The sequence below is a fragment of the Protopterus annectens genome, chromosome 6.part1, assembly GCF_019279795.1.
Source record: "Protopterus annectens isolate FY-2018-M chromosome 6.part1, PAN1.0, whole genome shotgun sequence".
In the NCBI taxonomy this organism is placed as follows: Eukaryota; Metazoa; Chordata; order Ceratodontiformes; family Protopteridae; genus Protopterus; species Protopterus annectens.
The window spans coordinates 360,801,873-360,815,612 of record NC_056738.1 but is presented as its reverse complement, the minus strand read 5'-3'; positions in this window follow the sequence as shown (position 1 = coordinate 360,815,612).

The following is a 13,740-nucleotide window of genomic DNA, read 5'->3' as shown; positions in this document are numbered from 1 at the left end:
CTTACTACTGCTGCCAGCTGGTAAACATTAGTCGTAGTGGGACTGGAACTGGCAGGTGCAGTGACAGCCTAGGTCACTTCATCAACAGACTGGCGCATGTTCGTGTTGTGCAGAATACAACATGCAGTAAACATCCTGCACACAGTAGCTATGTCATACTGAAATACACCCCCAGACTCATCCAGTCACCTGAAATGGCTCTTCATGAGGCCAAAGACCTTTTCAATGATAATACAGGTCTGGGACAGGGATGTGTTATATGTCTCTGCTGCAGCTTAACTTGGATTTCTCACTGGTGTCATGAACCATGGTTCCAGTGGATATCCAGCATCATCTAAAAAAATAAGACAATTAAAAAAAAAAAAAAAAAGAAAGAAACTAGGGTAGGGCCAAAGAAATTGTATTTAGCAGTACATTTTAAAATAAATATTTTTTTAAATACAATATAAAAATATTTTCCACTTATCTACAAGATGAAAACTGGGCATCCTAACATGTAGAAAGTGGTGGTAGACTGAACTAGTGTGCCAGACATGGGAATCATATGTATTGCCAGGATGCTAGGCAGAGATTTTGATGATATACCTCCATGCATCATACACTATCTGGGAATTGATAGAATGGTAGCCCTAGGCCCTAATTGCAACATGGGTGCAATCTATTGCAACAAGTAACTCAGGAAAATGTGCCAGTCCATTAATGGCACTCATAATCCTGGTTTGGTCCTGAGGTGACACTGGGAAATAGATATACTGATCTACACATGCCAGGAGTACATCCAGGAACTGCTGCAGTATCCTCAAGGCAGAAGCCTTTGAGATCTGCAATGTATCCTAAACCTATCAAGGATTTCCTGATTATCAAAGTTTAAATGGGTAATTCTTTACTTATATTTTAGCCTTCTTTTCTGGCAAGTGCTGCTGGGAGCAAGCGGTTTTGGCCCAGCCAAGACAAGCAACTCAGACCTAGAAATAGAAAAGCTGCCAGCAAATGAAAGCATTTTTATGATTGCAATCAGCATTTTTGCTGATTGTACCTCTGATAGATTTGGTGAGGCTTGTCTTTATAAAGTGCATCTCTGACTAGTATGGAAAAGTGGGAAAATTTGACTATGAATTGTAAATGATGTAAAGCATACCTCATTAGCATATAAAGAAATACTTCATTCCTCATTTCCATCTTATTACTTGCTCATTTGTATAAGCACATTCACGGTCATAGTTCATTGGCATAAATGGCCTCTATGAATTGCATCTCAGCTACACTTGTCCATGAACATCGCAGATAACCTCAGTGCATCTGTGTTATTAACTATGAGTACCAGCCTTATACATTTCTAAGTTTGTCAAAAACGGTATAATATGAATGGCATAGAGTTTATTTATTCTAACTGATGAGTTCTACATTTGTTTGTTTACACAATATTAATAACTCTCTGTACTAATATTGTAACTGTTAAATGTTGTAAATACCTTCTGTTATGGAGCTTTTCTCCCCAGGACTCCATTGAAAACGGGTTCTTTATGGCCCAATGGACTATCCTGGTAAACCAACGGCAATAAATAAATAAAATAAATAAATAAAAAAATATATCTTTTAAAGATCTTTTTAGCTGAATATTCTTCTCTGAGCATGCTTGATGCAGCAGTAGAGATTTTAATATTGTAATTATGAAACCAGTCACGTACACATCACTGTTAATGAAAACCCTTTTACTAGCTAAAATGATATTGGCGGGGGTGGGGGGTGGGGGCTCAATTCCTTTCCAGTATTGCAAAAATGGGGGTCAATGAAAAAGTTATGTGCCTTCTCAGTCTCCTTTGGGAGAACTTAAGGTAGAGTTAGAGACTTAGGGATCAACGTGGCAAGATAAACTAGCTCATATTTTTATTTCCTGCCTCTTCTCAAATGTCATATATTCAGAGATTATTTCTTCTTGATCTGTTTTCCTGTCTTTAAAACTCCTCTTGAATAATTTATGTTTGCTGTATTAAGGCAGTTATTTCCTTCTCTTAAACTTTAGCATTCAAAAGCTAAAACATTATTCAGATTCAATGTCTACTAATTTTTTGCTTTTGTTGATGACCTCTGAGTTGCTATCTTAAGTGATTTTTTTCAATAATATTATTCTGTTTCTTATTCTTCATTGTGACTGTGATGCCCCACCACTGACCCAGTAATAAAGGACCCTCAATCCTCATCACTAGTACCAGTGGAGGACGTACATTGGGAGGATGACAGGTACACGCACTATTTTCAGATGCAGCTTTCTGCATCAAGTGCAACTTCCCTTAAGAGCACACAGAGACCACAGTCAGTCTGGGGCTGGCTTCTCCCTTTTTCCCCAGATGCCCAATAAGACTCCCCACTGGCACAGCTATAGAGTTAAGATCTCAGCTGAGTGGCCAAGCCAAGGCCTCCAGCAGCAACCAGTGCTTCATGTCCCTGCCCAAGTAGCTGACACACACAATCTTTGAGGTTTGATTTATACATGCACACACACACACACACACACACACACAGTTGAGACAGGCTGGCACAAGTTTACTAGCTATTCCCCCTTCTGCCCAGACTATAAGGTAGTTATTACTGCCACCAGCCAACACTTTATCAGCTACTTTAAGTCCCTTAACAAAGGGTGTTCAATCTTATTGTGTAATGTTACTTTCAATACAAATGGTAGTTTGACCAAAAGCAAAGCTATTAGGAGTGGCCCAAATTATCACCAAATAAATATGCAAATACTCTCAGAACTTAATATTTTTAGATAGATCAGTCACAATGAAAGTTTTAAATATATTTAATAGCAAATAATAAAAGAACAAGAAAATACTCTGTACATAATTATAATGGCACCAGAGTTCAAAATCACAGGAAATATTCAAAACAACATTGCAGGATAGTCTCAAATAAATAAAGAAAAATATCTAAGCTAAGCTTTGCTATATTCCTGACTATATCTAAAAGAATTACTATACCCTAGTACACTTAATTAGAGCAGCAAGGCAGATGCGATGAATAGATACTCTAGCTGATATTGTCAGGTCAAGGACAGAATACAGAATGCAGTCTCTCTCTCTCTCTCTCTCTCTCAAAGAGTTCTTAAATTAATATCTCAAATATTACTGCAGGGATAACTTGCAGAATGATACCATTTCTTGTCATATGACTCTATCCCAGGTATAGCCCCCACTGCTGAAAGCTAGCAGTATTTAGCGTCCACCTGTGAAAATACATACACAAGGGCTTTTCCTCAGATCTTTGCAGATCCCAGAAGTCATAAAACATTAAAACACTTCCAAGACTATACAGAAAACTTTCTAGTATAGACATTATGTCTCCTGCTGCACTGAAACTGAAAGATAACATCTTTTTATTGCATGGCCATAAAGTAATTTAATTTCAACTATTTTTCTGAAGTTAACCTTCTGTGTTCCAGTTTCTATTATTAAAATAAATGCATCTAAACAGTTACAATAGTGCAGGTACATTTCTGTTTTGTTCCAGTAGGACATTCTGTGGTTACATTTTGAGCACTTTGCAAAACCCTTTTCAATACACAATTCTGTACCAGCAGTTTGATATACACCTGACATACAGTTCTAATATATTTGTAACACAAGTATCTTTTATGAATCATGTTGATATTCAGAAATGACATATAATTATTTACAAAATTCCAGATAGTCGTGTGGCAGTATCTCCCTTTGTCACAGTGACAAGCCCTGAACTTTGTCTTGCCAGAGTAGAGTCACATCAGATACTTTAAACTACTTGTTGACAGGAAAATTTTATTTTTTATGATTAGGCAGAAAGCTGAATGCATTGGCTATTCATTTAGTCAAACTTACAATGGAAGAGAAAAGTGATATTGTGCCTCAAAATAGACAAAAGTACTGAGAAGTTCTCATAAATTGCCTCCCTTCAGCTGAAGACATGATTGTACCAATTACCAAAATGCATATTCTGACATTTCTTATTTCTTCATTTATTTGAAATTTCTAGAAAATTGTATGTTTACCCACTGCTGTTCATCTATCACTTTTATCATTTTCTAGTTGACTTCCTATTTCAGTCATCTCAGAGACTTGTGAAATGCCAGCATTTGAAAATTCGTTGCCATATTTGACCCTAGTAATGCATCAAGAGAACAAACTTATTAAATTGTTGTACACTATCTTAAGTGACCTTCAAGCTATTGTGGATGATGGATGTAAAAGCTTTTTAAATGCTGAAGTCCATTACATTAACTGGAAATTACTGGACAACAGAAAATGAGAATGAAAGGAATGATTGTGAGGAGGGGAGGGGAAGGTAACAGTAGCACATCCATTAGTAAACCATGTGTTGGAATATGTGAATGGAAATGAGCAGAATTTGCAAGGGGGTGGAAAGGTAAGAAAAAACATCAAGGATAGATTGGATTAGGGTGGGGCAAAAAAAAACAAACAAACAAAAAAATGAGTTTGGAGTGCTTAGGTAAGTGATGGGGCAAATAAAAGCTATGAGACATTTGAATCAGAGCAAATGGAGAATGGGTGTAGAGGGGGGGATGCCTCAGGACTGCTTTAGGAGATTACAGGGAGGTGATGGATAGAAGTTTTAGGGATAAACTGATGCATGAAGTGAGAAGAAAAGAATATGTATAAGTATGGAATACAGGAGGATGGTAGCCATTTTGAGATCTTTGAGGAGTATGCTAGATATAAAACAGTAAAAGTCTGCATTAGTAAAATCCTAAGGTAATGAGGTAAATCAGAGTTGAGGAATGTTGTAAAAGTGAAGACTCTTCCATGTATAACTCTGGAATGGAAAAGCTAGATCAGAATTATAATGCATGGGGTGCAATCTTACGAATGTGCATGTAATTAACCATGACAATGGATGGGATAGGATTTTGAAAGTTTACATATAAATAATCATATGGGAGCAAAATGATTTTTCTCAGGGCTTGCTTAGTAGGGGAGACAACATAAGGACATAAGGCGGCATCTAGTAGATGTATAGAACAGGAATAAATTAGTTATGTGAGACATTGGGAGTACAATTGCATTTTCTGTGACTCTTCCTCTTCCTTCAGAAGGCTCAGCAAGAAAATAAAAGCTTAGAGAGTATTATGAGTGGTTGAAGAGATGAACTTAGGAGCATGAGTTTTGTTTTGGTAATCTTTTAAGGTGATGTTTGGAACAAAAAGCACTGCATCTAAAGTATAACTTGCACATAAGCACAAGAGAATGAGTAGTTTTGAAATCACTAATGGAAACATAAACTGAAGTTTGATTCCTTTAATTGGTGACAGTGAAGAATGTTGGAAGGTGGCATTGTTTAGGAAATGGGAAAGTGAGAATTATTTATTTTATTTATTTTACATTTGTTTACCGGGAAGGTCCGACTGGACAGAGCTGTCCATTTTCAGAGGAGGCCCAGGGAGAAAACCTCCAGAACAATTGATAACATACTATACATAAGATATTTACACATTCAGTTATAAAAATATAGCAGACAATAACATATGATTGCATAAGATATTTACATAAGTGTAGTGGTTTAGACTAGATATACAATGAAAAGTATAGCAGATAGCAACATTTGATTGTTGTTTACACAGTATGTTTAGTAGAGATAATCTTGAAGATGTACTGAAGGTAAGACAAGAAAGGAAAAAACTAAAAAAGGAGGAGAATATAGACAAGTTTATAGGAGGTGCATTGACATTTTAAGGGAAAGCTTTTACACTTAGTCTAGGGGAGTGTTAGTGGGTATAGATGGGGCAGTGGGGAGTAGGCGACAGTGAGTTGGTAAGTAATATGTGCTAATATGTAGTGCATCTCTGGGAGTTTTGACATTTAGGAAGATGGACACTGCTAAAAGAAGTTGATGAAACTGGAGTGCTGTTAGAAATAACACAGCATAAAGGTTATGCTAGGTGATGCATATTTTCTAGAGGAAAAATACATATAATAGGCATGGGTAAATAATAGGAAGATCTCAGGAATATAAATATTGCATGTAATTAGTTTAAGAAGGGCATGGGATAGATGTGAGGATGGGATGTTAAATATGCATGGCATGGCATAGGATGGATGATATGTGAGTTGATGGAAGATAACTGGCTAATGTCAAAGAGTGCAAGAATATGGATTTGAAGAGAAGTGTTAATGCTTTGACATTTAAACTTATGTGTGTAGACTTGACAACAATATTGAAGAGGATTAACTGTAGATTTCTAGGTTTAAGGGATGGAATGGAAAGAGAAACATGGTGATCAAACCTGACTGGAGTATATTAGGTGTGACAGTGTAAACAAAGAAAGATCTGATGGATATTACAGATTAAGAGGTGCTCTGACAATGTCTGCAGTATTGTTTATGAAACAGCAAGATGGCAAATGTTCCAGATGTTTCTTCTTTGTAGGTAGGACAGTGTAAGAGGACTGGAAGTAAAAGCACCTTTGGAAAAATCATGACCATGCAAGAGTTTGTTTAATGTGTGTATCATTGGGGAATGGGTGTCAACAACACTTGTGTTGGCACAAATCATTATATTCTACCTATGATGAAGAAGAAACTGGGAGCATGAGTGGGAACTGCTGGAATCAATTATGTGAAAGATTAAGGCGAGTACCTTGAAGGGTATGCATCTTTGGATTTGTAGGAAATATACCTCTCTGACAGGTCTCAAGCTGTGAAATGGGGGGGAAAGGCACCTCAACCTTCCTTCCTACCCCCACTGGGGTACCCCAGGGATCCATACTCAGTCCAATGTTATTCAACATCTTTATTAATGATTTCCACAAAGCCATACCCAACACCACAATTGTACAATAAGCAGACGATTCAACTTTAGTCTGCTGTGCCTCTAAACTCTCAGAGCTTCAAACAGTGACCCAAACTGCTTTCTCCACCACTGAAAACTGGATGCTCCAAATCCACCTCTCGCTAAATGCCAACAAATTCAAAATGCTATTATTCTCTCCCTCAAAAGCTTCCCCTCTTGATAAAAACTTGTTCCAAATTATTAGCCAAAACAACTCTACTATAGAGTTTGTTCCCTTCACTAAACTACTTGGGGTTACTATTGATGAACACCTAAAATTCGACACTCACATCCAGCAAAACATTAAGAAAACCCATATAAAACTTGATATGCTATACAGAAACATCCACTTGCTCTCTCCTTCCACCAGACAAACTCTCACCACTACCTATCTACTCCCCTCACTAATGTATAGCGCTCCTCTACTAACAAACTTATATGCCTCTCTCTTCTCCAGATTAGAAGTCTGTTATAATAAGATTTCTGAATTTGCATCCAAAGCCAAATTCTCCTCCCATCATTGTACTGCCCTTCATTTGTTAAATTGGCTTGAACTCTCCAACCATCTAGACTATCCAAATTACTACAGCCCACAGACTAATTTTTCAACCCACTAAGTGCCCAGCACTAATCAACATCCTTCAACCTTACACCCCTCAGAGAACTCTAAGATCTACTCACCAAAACCTAATCACTGTCCGCAAATCCAATCATCCTGCTGGTCAGCTTCTTCTATCCTTTTCCTTAGCTAAAAAATTGAATTCTCTTTCTTCCTCTCTAAGGACTTGTGAAAACTTTGAAAACTTAAAAACTCAGCTACATTCCTACCTTTCCTCTAACAGGAACTGCAACTGCACTCTCCCCACCTAGCCTAATAATCAATCCACCCCTTAAACTCCTAACTCTGAGTATAAGCTAACCTAACATAAATGTACATATAGTAAATAACATACTTGTACGTATTATAAATAACCCATGCCATCTTTTTTTCTCTTTTCCTTCTAAGTCTTTATTCTCCTTCTCAATTAAGTTACCACTGCCATTCTAAATATTTAGATACTATGTAACCAAATAATTTATTCCTGTTCTCTAGCATGAAATGAAATTCTAATTGTCTTCTTTACTATGATTGCATATGTAACTAAACTATGTAATGCAAAGCTTTTCTCCCTGGGCCTGCACTGAAAACGGGCTCTCTGAGCCCAGTGGACCTCCCCGGTCATCAAGCTGGAAATAAATAAATAATAAATAAATAAATAAGTCTACATGATGTAATACAATAGTTGCAAAAACAATAAAAGAAAATGAAGCACAAAGAGGGATGAATAGTAGGGCATACTAGTATTGTATGTCTTTCGGCTTTTCCCGGTTAGGGGTTGCCACAGTGGAAATCCGGTCCGCTAATGATTGACAGTAGAGTTTTTTTTACGTGCTGGCTTGCCGGGCCTAATGCACACCCTTCAGCGAAGGAACACCCATTCACGCATGTCGACACACAGAAAACGCTCTAACTGAGAATTGAACGTGCAACGTCTAACTGTGAGGCGACAACGCTACCGCAGCACCACCACCGCAGTGGCAACAGTAGGGCATACTAGTAAATGGTTAAAATATCATTTAGATACTTAGCTGAAATATTACTGCCGGCAAGAGAACACAGTACTAGGATAACAGCTCCAGAGGGTAACTCAGGTATGGGTGTATAGGACCCATGCATTCTGTCCCATTTTATTGTTTTGGTTCCCTAATGGTTGGATGTAAAAAGCAATGTGGATAGCAAAGACATGAATATAAATCTGCATTAATTAGATAGATATTATGATTGCTAGCCTATTATGATATGATTATAAGTGAACATGTCATTAATAATTCTGCATTAATTAGTCAGAGTTTTACATTCAAGCTATAAAATGTGTAAGAAGCGCTTACTTTTACAAAGCTGCAGCTTGTGACCTTTTCAACCCAATCCCTGTGTAATAAGTGGAAGTAGCCATACTTTGCAGAGGCATGTTTTAGACAATGTCCAACTGATTGGGGAAGCTACTGTATAAAAATGAACTGAAAAATATAACACAATGTTCTTTGTAAATTTTTCGGGCAACTCAGGAAACTAAATGCAATTTTTGACCAATGTCAAAAGATTTCCAAAAAGTATCAGTTCAACAGCTGTAAGTTTCCAGAAAGTACTACATGTTTAATTCTGGGTATATAAGCTAATGCAGTTGCTTGGTTTGTTCTGCTTCCTCCCTTCCTTACTTGCTATCAGGACTTCAGTTTTAAGTCACCAGTGCCTGAAACTATTAACTGATTGACTGATGCATCAAGATTCAAGTTGCCAGCTTAATCCTGATTTGATTTCATTAATTGATTGCTTCATCCATTGATTCAGAGACTGCCATGGCCAAGCAGAATTGCAATTCTGTACCAAGAATAGAAGGTCCCTTGGTGTTGTGTATAAGATGATTATGTGGATAATTGTTGTAAGTAACAAAGTTTTTGATTAAACTACATTTAGTTGTAGCTTGGAGTGTTGTCTCATTCTTCCATCTGTATCATGGTTTACCACTTAACCTCAGTACTAAATATACCTCTCAAATGTCCAGATTGTTGCCTCATATTTTTGGTCTGTTCCTCAAAAAATATGTGGTTTTCTAGATTTTTGTGCCATACCAGAAAGGACTGAATTCACTAACTAATGACAAATGCTTGAGTGTCAGACTTCCTATACTTTAGAAAATGCATGGTAACACAAGACCTTTATTGTAACAACTTTCTAAGTCTATAAGAGCAATATTTAAAATCTGTCCCTATTTTGGGAATTTGTCCCCCCATTATTTTTGGCTTTGTCCAGACTTTTTTTGTGCTAAGAGGATGAGAGGTATGGTACTAAAATAAAAACCCAACACAATGGGGAAGCTAGAAATAATGGACTCCTTGGTGTGAAATGAGCAACAAAGGGATTGCCTGGACTTAAAGAAGAATAAGTGATGGGTCCTGATTGAATTCTACCTAAAGAATGCAAGAATCTTGCAGGGGTTACTGTGAGTGAACTAGAAACGTTTAAAAACATTATTGAGATCTAAAGATTTTACTAGTTTTTGGAATATCAATACTTGGTAGCACTTATGTAACTTCCATTCTACTAGATTTTTTTTCTACATGAAAAGGGTGCGGCTAATGGGTTACAGTTATGTTATGTGGTTATGTTGTGTCAGATGCACATCCACAGACAAACTCACTTAGACACATTTGGGTTGTACATTGTGCATGTTAATAACATGCCTGATCTACTAATCAAATATTGGGTAGGTATATCTGTAAGGTTTAAGCTATCTGATTGTCTGGCTTGGAGTACGAAATTCAAATTGATTTAGTAGGTTCAAATGAACTTTATCAGTTTAGAATTTATAGTTTTGACTGTTTTATTGGAATCTGAGGGCACATAGACTTTTATGAGCTACAAGGTCAGGAAAGATGTTCATTTTTATTATATATTTTTAATTTAATTCAATCACCTGACAACATTTTAGTAAACTGTTTTAGTATGAGCTGTTGCGATTTTGAGAGTCAGTTATTTAAAATATGTTACTTGGGTTTGTTTACTATGTCTGGCAGATCTGTTGGGTTAAGGAGGTCATAATCAATGTATAAAGGAAAGAGAATAGTTTTGGTTATGCAAATTTTGGATAAGATTGAAAATGGGGATATTTGATGTTGGATGTTGTAGATAAATATTTATATCATCTGCAAAGGAAGAACAATGTAGCTCCTTTAACTCTTGTGAAATGGAAATAAGTTTTATTTCATAATTATAACAGGATAAGTTTTATGTCTATATGAAATAAATAAGAACAGAGCTGGGTAATCTTGCCTTGAAGAATTTGTGATCGTCTTTGATAAATTACCACTAATACATGGTTCATTCATTAATGGTTAAGACAATATTTTTTGTATTCTGGATTTTCCTGAACATTTACAAATTTTCACGTGATATTGTTTGGTCACTTATTTTTAATGAAAAGAGTTTGTGACTTTATCTCAAATAAATGTAGTTTACAGAAATAATGATAATCTTCTGTCTTCATAGTGGCTGCACAAGAATGATTAATGTATTATGAACAAGCATATCAAAATACCTTCACAACCCAATAAACAAAGGAAAATGAAACATTTTTTAATTGTGATACCAAATATTAATGTCAAAAAACTTTTATTAAAATCTGACTCACTTATCAAGGAGATCAAATAGAACAACCATTATTTTTTTTTTGTCATTCTCTTTAAGTCATCTTATGACTTTACCTTTCAAGAATTGCTGGAACCTGTGTTCTGAGAGACTGCCTTACATATTATCTGCAACTATACAGAGCTGAGTATATTTTTTTTGGTTATAGAGTTTAATTGTTGCTTAGATCTGTGTTGAAATTGTTCTCTCACTGTTCTGAAAGACTGATCGGCAAATATACAGAGCTGAGAATATTTGTTTGGTTTTAAATTTGTACTGTTAGTTTTTGCTTAGATCTCTGTTGAAACTGTTTTGTCCCACCCAACCTCCCTATTTTTGATTTGTAGTTTAAATTTGGTGGCATTTGCAGTTGCCCGCCCCACTCTCCCCATCTCTTTACCACATTCTACCTAATAAACTTTTTCTGCACTTGCTTTTAGTCCTTTTTAATTTAATTGCATTTTTAAACTGTGTTTGGTCTAATATTGCTGCATACTCAAGTGTGCTAGCTTGCACTGCATGTGAATTGTTTTTACTACTGTTTTTGCTACTTTTCTGTAAAAAAAAAAAAACTGTAAGCCTGTTTCCTACCTTTCCTGTAACTAGTGTTCCAGATACAGATTTGCTGTATCCAGGACTGTATGTAAGCTTCAGAGTCCCCCAAGCCTTTCTGTGTTGGAGGGAAGCCTTCTAGCTTATCAGTGGGAGTGGTAAGCTCTAGGTAACATGTCTACCACATAAGTAGTGGTTCTGGCCCAGAATTTGTAGTTATTGGCCATTTGGGCAATCTCTTCCATCTCTCTCAACCTTCTGATTTGAAAGCCTGTATTTGCACTTGTTTCTGTCCTGTAACTCATCTAGTGCAGATACAGATTCTTAGTTTTAGCACTTAAATTTGCTTGTTCATGCTCAGCACTTGTTCAGAACTTGTAAGCACTAAATAAGCTACTAATTACTATAGCACTCTATCTTCCTCATTACCTAGAGGAAAACATTTTTGTACTTACTTTTCTCACTTGCTTAGAGAAAAACAGCTCTTGTACTCACTTTCCTCACTTATCTAGAGGAAAAACTGTGCAACTCTCTTTTTGCGTGGTCTTGCACACAGAGCAGCGTCGGGCAGCGCCGATTACCTGGGGTATACTATTCCCGGCCCCACAAAGTCTGCGCTGTAAATCTTCCCTTAGAACTAGGCAAGCCTCAACTCAAGTGCTTCAGATCAGCTGCTCTTATTGCAGCACTTGTAAAACAGAAATCAGCACTTGTTCTAATCTCCTAGACAGCACTATCATTCTCCAAATTTCCTAGACAGCACTATTATAATATAGCATAAGACCCTCGATCGTCCGCAGGACTTAAGTTCAATTTACTCTTCAAAGCATGTCCAGAGGTCAGCTTCAGGTGTACTCTCCAGTTCATCTGGTGGAATTGGGCATCCTGAGGCAGTGTCACAACTGCCTTATGTATACAGACAACCCTCTCCTCTTACCTCTAGACACAAACACTTGTGAGAGATGCAAATACACAGTCAGACTGGAGGCTAAGCGCTCTCAACCCATGACTGTAACAGACAGTCAAGAGGATAAGGGACACACTTGCATCACACCACCTGTCACACATGAATCTACAAAACAAGCACCGGAAAAACATACGCATAAATACACAAAAACATATTCGGAGGCACTAGGTACCAATCTGAAAAAGAAACAGTGCCCTCCAAAACAGACAAGCAAGCAACCTGCACCCCCAAACACAAGCCAGAAAACACATAATTCACCTCAGCAGTGTGCCTCACAACAGCCCTTAAGGCAAAACACCATACCTAACACGCTAGTAATAGGAGACTTTATAGTAAGGCACACGGATGTTCCACTCTCCAGGATGAACAAGGAGAAGGTTACTGTCAGCTGCCTCTCGGGTGCTCGGATCCGCCACATAACACAGGCACTTAGGTCACTCCAGAACAAGTACAAGTATGATGCTGTCATTGTACATGTTGGTGTGAATGATCTAAGATGTACCTCCCTGGACTACATGAAAAGAGACATTGAGGGTCTCTCTGATCATGTAGCCCAAGCTGGTATGACCCTGACCTTGAGTAGCATACTACCTTCACCTAGAATGATACCACAATACAAAGACAAAATGATCAATTTCAACAATTGGCTAAGCTTCTGGTGTCATTCTAAGGGGATCCAGTGTCTGTCTGCCTGGGATGACATGATAGACAAGCCTCACTGTTTTGCCAGAGATGGGTTGCATCTGTCACCCCTAGGTTTTCGAATACTGGCCAAGGCTCTTGCCGTCCCCATAGTGCCTTTTTTAGGCAAGGCTCAAAGGACAAACCAACCACCGTAACCAGCACAGGTAACCAAAAACTAAGGGTAATGCTACTCAACGCCAGAAGTCTCAACTTCAAAATGCACACACTCAAGGGTCTCCTCAGGATGGAGAAAATCGATGTTTGTGCAGTAACGGAAACCTGGTTCAAGGCTCAAGAGAGCACCCCAGCACTGCCAGGTTACAATTCATATCATACCTTCCGGCCTCAGTTACCGGATCTCAGTACAAAGCACGAAGGTGTATCCATATTCATCAAGGATACCCATATCTCCAGGTTAGTAGGGCAGCATGATGCCCCAGAGATCATCCATGCGCAATTATCAGCAGGCAAAACCACATTTCAAGTCGTAGCTGGT